Genomic DNA, 12,315 nt, shown 5'->3' with positions numbered 1-12,315 from the left:
ATTCGGTGAGAAACCTGTGGAGTTCTGCATTTCTGCAGGAAGGAACGGTGGCACCAATGAACCGGGTATCAGCAACAATGCAGGTCGCCCACTGTCAATTATTAAGGCCTTGGTTCACTGTAATGCTATAGTGTGTGTTTTACCCTGTTCGCTGTAATGCTAGGTACTGTTTAAGCATGTTCGCTGTAATGCTAGTGTGTGTTTTAGACTGTTGGCTGTAATGCTAGTGTGTGTTTTAGCCTGTTTGCTGTAAGCGCTAGTGTGTGTTTTACCCTGTTTGCTGTAATGCTAGGTACTGTTTTAGCCTGTTCGCTGTAAACGCTAGTGTGTGTTTTAGCCTTTTCACTGTAAGCGCTAGTGTGTGTTTTACCCTGTTGGCTGTAATGCTAGGTACTGTTTTAGCCTGTTCGCTGTAAACGCTAGTGTGTGTTTTAGCCTGTTTGCTGTAAGCACTAGTGTGTGTTTTAGCCTTTTCGCTGTAATGCTGGTGTGTGTTTTACCCTGTTCGTTGTAATGCTAGTGTGTGTTTTAACCTGTTCGCTGTAAGCGCTAGTGTGTGTTTTAGCCTTTTCGCTGTAATGCTGGTGTGTGTTTTACCCTGTTCGCTGTAATGCTAGTCTGTGTTTTAACCTGTTTGCTGTAATGCTAGTGCTAGTGTGTGTTTTAGCCTGTTTGTTGTAATGCTGGTGTGTGTTTTACCTGTTCAGCATTACAGTGGTGTGTGTTTTAACCTGTTCGCTGTAATGCTAGTGTGTGTTTTAACCTGTTCGCTGTAATGCTAGTGCTAGTGTGTGTTTTAACCTGTTCGCTGTAATGCTAGTGTGTTTTAACCTGTTCGCTGTAATGCTAGTGCTAGTGTGTGTTTTAGACTGTTCGCTGTAATGCTAGTCTGTGTTTTAACCTGTTTGCTGTAATGCTTGTGTGTGTTTTAGCCTGTTTGCTGTAATGCTTGTGTGTGTTTTAGCCTGTTTATTGTAACGCTAGTGTGTGTTTTAGCCTGTTTGCTGTAATGCTAGTGTGTGTTTTACCCTGTTTATTGTAACGCTAGTGTGTGTTTTAGCCTGTTTGCTGTAATGCTAGTGTGTGTTTTACCCTGTTTGCTGTAATGCTAGGTACTGTTTTAGCCTGTTTGCTGTAAACGCTAGTGTGTGTTTTAGCCTGTTCCCTGTAAACGCTAATGTGTTTTACCCTGTTCGCTGTAATGCTGGTGTGTGTTTTAGCCTGTTCGCTGTAATGCTAGTGTGTGTTTTAACCTGTTCGCTGTAATGCTAGTGCTAGTGTGTGTTTTAGCCTGTTCGCTGTAATGCTAGTGTGTGTTTTAGCCTGTTTGCTGTAATGCTAGTGTGTGTTTTAACCTGTTCGCTGTAATGCTAGTGCTAGTGTGTGTGTTTTAGACTGTTCACTGTAATGCTTGTGTGTGTTTTAGCCTGTTTGCTGTAATGCTAGTGTGTGTTTTATCCTGTTCCCTGTAACGCTAGTGTGTGTTTTAGCCTGTTTATTGTAACGCTAGTGTGTGTTTTAGCCTGTTTGCTGTAAGCGCTAGTGTGTGTTTTACCCTGTTCGCTGTAATGCTGGTGTGTGTTTTAGCCTGTTTGCTGTAATGCTAGTGTGTGTTTAATCCTGTTCCCTGTAACGCTAGTGTGTGTTTTAGCCTGTTTATTGTAACGCTAGTGTGTGTTTTAGCCTGTTTGCTGTAATGCTAGTGCTAGTGTGTGTTTTAGACTGTTCGCTGTAATGCTAGTCTGTGTTTTAACCTGTTTGCTGTAATGCTTGTGTGTGTTTTAGCCTGTTTGCTGTAACGCTAGTGTGTGTTTTATCCTGATCCCTGTAACGCTAGTGTGTGTTTTAGCCTGTTTATTGTAACGCTAGTGTGTGTTTTAGCCTGTTTGCTGTAATGCTAGTGTGTGTTTGACCCTGTTTATTGTAACGCTAGTGTGTGTTTTAGCCTGTTTGCTGTAAGCGCTAGTGTGTGTTTTAGCCTGTTTGCTGTAAGCGCTAGTGTGTGTTTTTCCCTGTTTGCTGTAATGCTAGGGACTGTTTTAGCCTGTTCGCTGTAAACGCTAGTGTGTGTTTTACCCTGTTTGCTGTAATGCTAGTGTGTGTTTTACCCTGTTCGCTGTAATGCTAGTGTGTGTTTTAGCCTGTTCGTTGTAATGCTGGTGTGTGTTTTAGCCTGTTTGCTGTAATGCTAGTGTGTGTTTTACCCTGTTCGCTGTAATGCTAGTGTGTGTTTTAGCCTGTTCGCTGTAATGCTAGTGTGTAACCCAGCCATTAGGGGGGCACAAGCCAGTGTACTCTTAGTGCCGGTCCCAAGCCCGGGTAAATGGGGAGGGTTGCGTTAGGAAGGGCATCCAGCGTAAAACATGTGCCAAATCAAATATGCGGATCACAAATGAGAATTTCATACCGGATCGGTCGAGGCCCGGGTTAACAACGACCGCCACAGGTATCGTTAGCCGACAGGGTACCGGTGGAAATTGGGCTACTGTTGGCCGAAGGAGGAGAAGGAGAGGAGGAAGGCGTCTACAGAGACGGCAGGAAAAGGAGCAGTGTAGGAGAGTAGAGGTTCGGGTTGGTACTTTAAATGTTGGTACTATGACGGGTAAAGGGAGAGAGATAGCTGATATGATGGAGAGGAGAAAGGTAGATGTGTTGTGTGTTCAGGAGACCAAGTGGAAAGGGAGTAAGGCCAGGAACATTGGAGGTGGGTTTAAACTGTTTTATCATGGTGTGGATGGGAAGAGAAATGGTGTAGGGGTGATTCTGAAGGAAGAGTACAGTAAGAGTGTAGTGGAGGTGAAGAGAGTTTCTGATAGGGTGATGATCGTGAAGGTGGAAGTTGAAGGGATGATGATAAATGTCATCAGTGCCTATGCTCCACAAGTTGGCTGTGAGATGGAGGAGAAGGAAAGATTCTGGAGTGAATTAGATGAAGTGGTAGATGGTGTACCTAGGAAAGAACGATTGGTGATTGGGGCAGACTTTAATGGGCATGTAGGTGAAGGGAACAGAGGTGATGAGGAGGTGATGGGTAGGTATGGTTTTAAGGAGAGGAATGTGGAAGGGCAGATGGTGGTAGATTTTGCTAAAAGGATGGAAATGGCAGTGGTGAACACGTATTTTAAGAAGAAGGAGGATCATAGGGTGACATATAAGAGTGGAGGAAGGTGCACACAGGTGGATTATCTTCTGTGTAGGAGATGCAACCTGAAGGAGATTGGAGACTGTAAGGTGTTGGCGGGGGACAGTGTAGCTAGACAGCATCGAATGGTGGTCTGTAGGATGGTTTTGGAGGCGAAGAAGAAGAGGAGGAAAGTAAGGTTTGAAAGAAGAATAAGATGGTGGAAACTGAAGGAGGAAGAGTGTAGTGTGAGGTTCAGGGAAGAGGTCAGACAGGGGCTTGGTGGTGGTGAAGAGGTGCCGGATGATTGGGCAACTACCGCAGGAGTGATGAGGGAGGCAGCTAGAAAAGTACTTGGTGTGACATCTGGAAATAGAAAGCAAGACAAGGAGACGTGGTGGTGGAATGAGGAAGTGCAGGAGAGCATTAGGGGAAAGAGATTGGCAAAACAGAAGTGGGATCGACAGAGTGATGAGAAAAGTAGGCAGGAGTACAAGGAGATGCGGCAGCAGGTTAAAAGGGATGTGGCGAAAGCCAAGGAAAAGGCATATGAGGAACTGTATAAGAGGTTGGACACTAAGGAAGGAGAAAAGGATTTATACCGATTGGCCAAGCAGAGGGACCGAGCTGGGAAGGATGTACTGCAAGTTAGAGCAATAAAGGATGGAGAGGGAAATGTGTTGACTAGTGAGGAGAGTGTGTTGAGAAGATGGAGGGAGTATTTTGAGCAGCTGATGAATGAGGAAAATCAGAGAGAGAGAAGGTTGGAGGATGTGGAGTTGGTGAAGCAGGATGTAGATAGGATTAGTAAGGAGGAAGTGAGAGCAGCGATTAAGAGGATGAAGAATGGAAAGTCGGTTGGACCAGATGACATACCGGTAGAAGCGTGGAGATGTTTAGGAGAGATGGCAGTGGAGTTTTTAACCAGATTGTTTAACAGGATTCTGGAAGGGGAGAGGATGCCTGAGGAATGGAGAAGGAGTGTGCTGGTACCGATCTTTAAGCATAAGGGAGATGTGCAAACCTGCAGTAACTACAGGGGAATTAAGTTGATCAGTCACACCATGAAGTTATGGGAAAGAGTAGTGGAAGCCAGGCTGAGAGAAGAGGTGACCATCTGTGAGCAACAGTATGGTTTCATGCCGAGGAAGAGCACCACAGATGCCTTATTTGCTTTGAGGATGTTGATGGAGAAGTATAGAGAAGGACAGAAGGAGCTGCATTGTGTATTTGTGGATTTAGAGAAAGCGTACGACAGGGTGCCGAGAGAGGAGTTGTGGTATTGTATGAGGAAGTCAGGTGTGTCAGAGAAGTATTTGAGGGTGGTGCAGGACATGTATGAGGACAGTGTGACGGCAGTAAAGTGTGCAGTAGGTACGACAGACTGGTTCAGGGTGAAGGTTGGACTACATCAAGGATCGGCCCTGAGCCCTTTCCTGTTTGCAGTGGTGATGGACAGGTTGACGGACGAGGTCAGACAGGAGTCTCCCTGGACTATGATGTTTGCAGATGATATTGTGATTTGTGGTGAGAGTAGAGAGCAGGTTGAGAAGAGCCTGGAGAGGTGGAGATATGCGCTTGAGAGAAGGGGAATGAAAGTCAGTAGGAGTAAGACAGAGTACATGTGTGTGAATGAGAGGGAGGGCAGTGGAGTGATGCGGTTGCAGGGTGAAAAGGTGAAGAAGGTGGAGGAGTTCAGGTACCTGGGGTCAACAGTGCAAAGTAATGGAGAGTGTGTTAGGGAAGTAAAGAAAAGAGTGCAGGCAGGGTGGAGTGGGTGGAGAAGAGTGACAGGAGTGATTTGTGATAGAAGAGTATCTGCAAGAATGAAAGGGAAAGTTTATAGGACTGTGGTGAGACCTGCGATGTTGTATGGATTAGAGACAGTGGCATTGAGTAAAAGACAGGAGGTGGAGCTGGAGGTAGCAGAGCTGAAGATGTTGAGGTTTTCGTTGGGAGTGACGAGGATGGACAAGATTAGAAATGAGTTTATTAGAGGGACAGCACATGTAGGATGTTGTGGTGACAAGGTGAGGGAGGCGAGATTGAGATGGTTTGGACATGTGCAGAGAAGGGACATGAATTATATTGGTAGAAAAATGCTGAAGATGGAGCCACCAGGTAGGAGGAAAAGAGGAAGGCCAAGGAGGAGGTTCATGGATGTGGTGAGGGAAGACATGCAGGTAGTTGGTGTAAAAGAGGCAGATATAGAGGACAGGGTGGTATGGAGACGGATGATCCGCTGTGGCGACCCCTAATGGGAGCAGCCGAAAGAAAAAGAAGAAGAAGAAGAAGAAGCTGTAATGCTAGTGTGTGTTTTAGCCTGTTGGCTGTAATGCTAGAGCTAGTGTGTGTTTTAGACTGTTCACTGTAATGCTAGTGTGTGTTTTAACCTGTTTGCTGTAATGCTAGGTAGTGTTAGTCAGGCTTTGGGCCTCATCATGGCACAGAGACGGCACTAGTTAAAGTGCTAAATGACCTGTTATTGACCTCTGATCAGGGTTTTGTCTCTTTACTTGTTTTGCTAGACTTTAATGTGGTCTTTGACACAATTGACCATACTATCATGCTTGCTAGACTAGAGAATGTTGTTGAAATAAAGGGGGAACAGTTCTCTCGTGGCTGCTGGCTTATTTGACTGATCGCTATCACACTCTCAGAGTTAAATTTTGGTGTTCCGCAAGGATCTGTCTTAGGCCCACTGCTTTTCTCTTTATATTTGCTGCCTCTGGGTGAAATTATACATAAATATAATATTCGCTTCGATTGCTATGCTGATTACTCACAGTTGTATATTTCAGCAAGCCAGATGAGAGAGATCAGATTAACAATGTTGAGGAGTGTGTAAAGGACATTAGACATTGGATGCTTAATAACTTCCTTCTGCTCAACTCGGATAAGACGGAAGTACTTTTACTAGGACCACATGCAGCTAGAAGTAAACTTTCAAATTCCGTAGCATCTCTGGATGGTGTTTCTGTCCCAGTGTGTACAGCAGTTAAAGACCTTGATGTGATTATTGACCCTAGTTTTTCCTTCGAGGCTCATGTGAATAATATTACCAGAATCGTCTTCTTTCACCTTAGAAATATTGCTGAAATTAGAAATATTAAGTTGTTGTAGGATGCAGAAAAACTAGTTCATCCTTTTGTAACATCTAGATTAGACTACTGTAATGCTTTAACGTCTGGGTGTTGGAGTAAGTGCATAAATAAGCTTCAGTTAGTCCAGAATGCAGCAGCAAGAGCGCTATTAGATCTAGAAAATATGAGTACATCACCCCTGTTTTAATCATCTACACTGCTCCCAATTACATCTCGCATTGATTATAAAATACTACTACTGACGTATAAAGCACTTAACGCTCTCACGCCACAGTATCTGAGTAAACTTCTGTACCAGTATGATCCTCCACGCCTACTTAGATCAAAAGGTGCAGGCTATTTGTTGGTACCCCAAATAATGAAGACTCCAGCAGGGGGCAGATATTTCTCTTATTAACCCCACAGTTATGGAACAGCCTTCCAATCAGTGTTCGGGACTCAGGCACAGTCTCAGTGTTCAAGTCGAATCTAAAAAGAGATTTATTTAGTCAAGTCTTTTATCAGTAGATTTTTCTTAGGTAAAGCAGCAGATCTGGAGGGATCATGGATATCGAGTGTTTGGTGAACTGGGATATTTGTATGCTGTCGTCCCCTCACTCTTACACATTCACTCAGGTTTGTTAACGGTGGTGTGGTGACGTCTCTTATCCCAGAGATCCCTCGTCTGTTTTACCTTCTGGTTCTCCCTTTTAGTTATGTTGCCATAGCGAGTCTTGTTCAAACTGCACAGTGATATTAACTTTCATACAACAATAAGGACACTTAATAATCCATATCCTTCTCTTCCTGTCACCTCTCTTCTCTTTCTCTCTCTCTCTTTCAGTCGAGTTAAACATTCTCTTAAGGGTCCAGTGACCAGTGTTTCTGCCCCTTTCCTCTCTGGATTTGCCCACTTCGTCCTGGCCTGCCTCTGGATAGTGTCATAGTGTCCTCTTCAATTAAAGGCCACTCTGTACAGCAGGGGACGGTTTCTCCTCAACGCTTTGGGGATCCATGAAATTACGGAGTAAGAACAGGAACTCTGAGGATTTGAATTTGGACTGTAGTTAATGTCAACAGTCTGCTACACTGATTCAGGACTACAGTTAGCATCTGATCACCATCACTGCACACCTTAATATAGTTTATCTGTAGTAAATGGACATTCGGTGCAACCCAGATTAGGATGAGGTTTCCTCTTGAGTCTGGTTCCTCTCAAGATTTCTTCATTACGCCATCTCGGGGAGGTTTTCCTTCACCGCAGTCGCCACCTGCTTGTTCATTAGGGACAAACTTACACTTATAAAGGACATGTTATTAATTTTTATCACCACATTATCTGTGTAAAGCTGCTTTGAGACAATGTTCATTGTTAAAATAGCAATACAAATAAAAATGTATCGAATTGAATTGTTTATGCCTGTTTGATGTAATGCTAGTTTGTGTTTTAGCCTGTTTGCTGTAATGCTAGTGTGTGTTTTAGCCTGTTTGCTGTAATGCTAGTGTGTGTTTTACTCTGTTTGCTGTACTGCTATTGTGTGTTTTACCATGTTTGCTGTACTGCTAGTGTGTGTTTTAGCCTGTTTGCTGTAATGCTAGTGTGTGTTTTAGCCTGTTTGCTATACTGCTAGAGTGTGTGTTTTATCCTGTTTGCTGTACTGCTAGAGTGTGTGTTTTATCCTGTTTGCTGTAATGCTGGGTAGTGTTTCGCCTGTTTGCTCTAATGCTAGGTAGTGTTTTAGCCATTTTTTTTGCCATGTTAAATTGTGCTTTAGCCTGTTCGCAGCAATGCTTGTTTGCGCGTCTTACATTCTGTAATAGTGCTTTGAGACAATGTCAATTGTAAAAAAAGTGCTATAGAAATAAAAATGTAATTGAATTGAACTAATAGCATAATCCTATTCACCAGACTAGCGAAGTCACGCTGCGTGTATCCACACATTTAGAAAATCCAATTCAGTCCGAATGTTTTGTTTAAACCAAATAGAAACAGACTTGTCTTATTAGACAAGTTTACCGTGTTCATGAGATTATTTTAGATATCAAATCATGATGAAAATGCTGACTGGGCTGTTTTTTTTGTTTCCCCCCCTTAGTCCTACATTTGCATAATCAGATTTGTTTGCTTTTGCTCGCTATCTGGAGATTCCTTTTGACAGATTAGCTTTCCAAGTAAACGAATTAATCTGACTGATAGCATTGAGCGAGCGTCTAGCGAGATGTAGGATTCATCAATATTTGTTTCTTTGTGTCTGAATGCATGCGTGTGTGTGTGTGTGTGTGTGTGTAGATAATTAGCATTGCAAAATGAAGCCAATTAGCGGCGTGCAAAACACCATTTTCAGCTCCATGAAACCCGGGTGCTAAATTGCCCGAGCTGGAAGTGCTCCTAATGAACTCGTGCGAATCGCTCGGCAGAGATTAGATGTCTTTAGGGTGGGGGGCAAAAGCAGCGTGGTCCAGACTGGAGATAAACACTGGCTAAGATCGGTACACAGCGCTAGCAGGCTGTAAGATAAACCACGGCTTCTTTTTAATCTTCCAGCTGAGGGAAAGAGAACGAGTCGAACTAAATGCCGGTTTTATCTGTGCACCCAAAGCCATTATCCTGAAACCCCAACAGAGACTCGGCAGCATCTACAGGCCGGCTTTAGCTAATGTATTTAAGTCACATGAATTGAATAAAGCGCTCAGCAAGTGTGTCGCTTTTTGTTGTCGTGTGAGAAAAAATGTTGAGATAATATCTGATAAAATTAAGACATCATATTTTCACATCTTTTTCATTTGATTTTAACTTCATTGTAATGTTAGTTTGTGTTTTAGCATGTTTGCTGCAACGCTAGTTTGTGTTTTATTGTGTTCGCTATAATGCTATTTTGTGTTTCAGCATATTTCATGTAACACTAGTTTGTATTTTAGCATGTTCGCTCTCATGCTAGTTTGTATTTTAGCATAGTCGCTGTAATGCTAGTTTGTATTTTAGCATGTTTGCTGTCATGCTAGTTTTGAGCAAACATCAATCCATCCATCAGAAATGTTCCCATTTATACCAAAACATATATTTTTTATATTATATAATATTTTTTGTTCTCCTTGTTTTTCATTGTGTAAAATTCTTGCTTAAATATTCCTTTGCATGACACATGTACATTTTTTTTTAAAGAGTAAAACACATTTTTGTAGATAAACATAAAAGCAACGAAACACTCTCTGTTTTCTTCTGAAGTCGAATCCAGAACCCTCATGATCTGCACCTGTGTCCTGTAATGAGTCTCATTAACGAGTGTATTTAATCTTATTTTCTCATCAGATCTCGATCCTGAAGTGCAGTGGCTTTAAGCTTACAGGCTTTTACCTGTTTTTTATTTCTTCATAATATATACAAATTAGAGCACAAAAGCACTGTGGTGAGAGTAGTGAGCAGGTGGAGAAGAGCCTGGAGAGGTGGAGATATGCGCTGGAGAGAAGGGGAATGAAAGTCAGTAGGAGTAAGACAGAGTACATGTGTGTGAATGAGAGGGAGGGCAGTGGAGGGGTGCGGTTGCACGGAGAAGAGGTGGAGAAGGTGGAGGAGTTCAGGTACCTAGGGTCAACAGTGCAAAGTAATGGAGAGTGTGTTAGAGAAGTGAAGAAAAGAGTGCAGGCAGGGTGGAGTGGGTGGAGAAGAGTGATAGCAGGAGTGATTTGTGATAGAAGAGTATCTGTGAGAGTGAGAGGGAAAGTTTATAGGACTGTGGTGAGACCTGCGATGTTGTATGGATTAGAGACAGTGGCATTGAGTAAAAGACAGGAGGTGGAGCTGGAGGTAGCAGAGCTGAAGATGTTGAGATGTTCGTTGGGAGTGACGACGATGGACAGGATTAGAAATGAGTTTATTAGAGGGACAGCGCATGTAGGATGTTTTGGTGACAAGGTGAGGGAGATGAGATTGAGATGGTTTGGACATGTGCAGAGGAGGGACATGAATCATATTGGTAGAAGAATGCTGAGGATGGAGCCACCAGGAAGGAGGAAAAGAGGAAGACCAAGGAGGAGGTTTATGGATGTGGTAAAGGAAGACATGCAGGTAGTTGGTGTGAAAGAGGCAGATGTAGAGGACAAGGGGGTATGGAAATGGATGATCCGCTCTGGAGACCCCTAATGGGAGCAGCTGAAAGAAGAAGAAGAAGAAGAAGAAGAAGAAGAGCGCAAAAGCACTTAAACTGTTTTAAGCCTTTCTTATTTAAGTTGAACAATTTTACTTGTAAATGTATACTATTGACTACAGCGTGAGTGGTGCAAAGTGAAGAACCAAAAAAAAAACAAGCAACAAAACTAAAACACCCACAGAACTAATAAGAAAAAGAGAATAAAACACAGAGAACCAAGAAAAATCCAGAGAACTAACCAATAAAGGAACCAAGAAGAAAAACTCCAAAGGACCACAAAAGCCAGAAAATGAAGAAAAAAACACATCTAGAAAACTGATTAAAGAAAGCTAAGTAAATATCCAAAGATTGAAAAAAGAGATGAAACAAAACACCAGGAGAACAAATTGAAGAGCAGTAAAACACCCAGAAAGTAAAGACCAACAGAAGCAATAAAATAATCAAAAACCCACCCCAAAACCACCCAAAAAACAAGAGAAATAATAAAATTAGAAAAGCCACTAAGAGAACCAACAAGAAAGAAAAGAACTAAAAAGGAGAAAAAAAGCAGTAAAGAACCCAGTAAAGAACCAAAAAAAAACATCGAGAGAACCAATAAATAAACAAACACAATAATTAAAGAACCCCCCCCAAAAATAAAACAGTATAAACAAGTTTTTTTTAATACAATTCCAGAAAACCAATAAAAAAAATAAAAAAATCACAAAAAGAACCCAAAAAAAATCAAGAGAAGCAAAAAAATCAGGAAAAATAAGCGAAATAAATCACTCTGAGGCCCAAAAACTCTGTTGTGCATATTTCAACAAATCCTTGTGCTATTTTTCACAGACAAAAAAAAGTTTCTATGAGTACTGCAATGTTCCTCAAGGGTTCTCAGAATGGGTTTCTGTCTTAAAACTCTCACTTCACACATCTTCACTCTTTCCACTCATAGGATTTGTCCTCCTGAGGTTCTGCCTTCAATGTTCTGTGTGTATCTGTGTCTCTTTATTAGAAAAAAGTACCAAGTCATATGAATTTTATACGTGTCTTCAGGCAGATGTTTGAATTTTCAGGACGGTGTAAACGGGTTTCAACCCGAAAGGAACATAAGGTTATAGAATAAGGATTAGCATAGCATTAGGCATAGCATAAGCACTTAGCGAGTCTTACATCTCAATAACAAGCAGCTCCAATCACCTCATTACAGCTGTGACAGAAACGAGGATGAAGGTGGATAAAGAGACGGCGATATGAGACTCTGGGGGAGTTTTGCTGTAACTCAAACACAAATGAGACGCTGTAGACCGATAATGTGATGATGTTATTATCATCTGCTGTGGATCTCCGCTGGCTTCGCTGTTCGAACGTGAATCAGCGCAGTGTTCGTTTTAATTACTGCTGATGCCGAATTTGGGAAATTGTGGCCTTTTAAAATGAGCCCCAGATTCAAGCTGAAACTATCATTTCTCCACATGAAAACATTTGGAAAAGAGGAAATTTAAAAAGGAAGTATAGATGTTTGGAAGGAAGGACAGTTGGAATAAGGTTTGGAAAGTGCATTTGTGAAAGAGAAAGTTTAAAGGAAAGTTTGGGAGGAAGGAAGTTAAGCGTAATTCCATACACAAAACAACTTCAAACTATCATCAGCTCAAGCTATTATTTCCCCACATGAAAACGTTTGAAAAGAAGGAATTTTGGACATTTGGAAGGAAACAAAGAAAAACAAATGAAGTTCAGTAAAAAAAAAAATTGGATGGAAGGACTGAAGGGAGGAGGTTTAAAAGGAGGCTTGTGAGAAAGGAATGAAGTTTAGAAGGAAGGAGGATTGGAAGGAAGGCAGAAAGTTAAGAAAAAGATTGGAGAAAAGAATTTTAGAGGAAGTTTGGGAGAATTAAGGTTTAGAAGGAGGCTTGTGAGAAGGGAAAGAAGGAGGGAAGAAAGGAAGTTTAGAGGGAAGTTTGGAATGAACAAAGAAAGGAAT

This window comes from Silurus aristotelis, assembly GCF_946808225.1.
Source record: "Silurus aristotelis genome assembly, chromosome: 19".
Lineage (NCBI taxonomy): Eukaryota > Metazoa > Chordata > Actinopteri > Siluriformes > Siluridae > Silurus > Silurus aristotelis.
Note: the sequence above shows the minus strand (reverse complement) of the source record.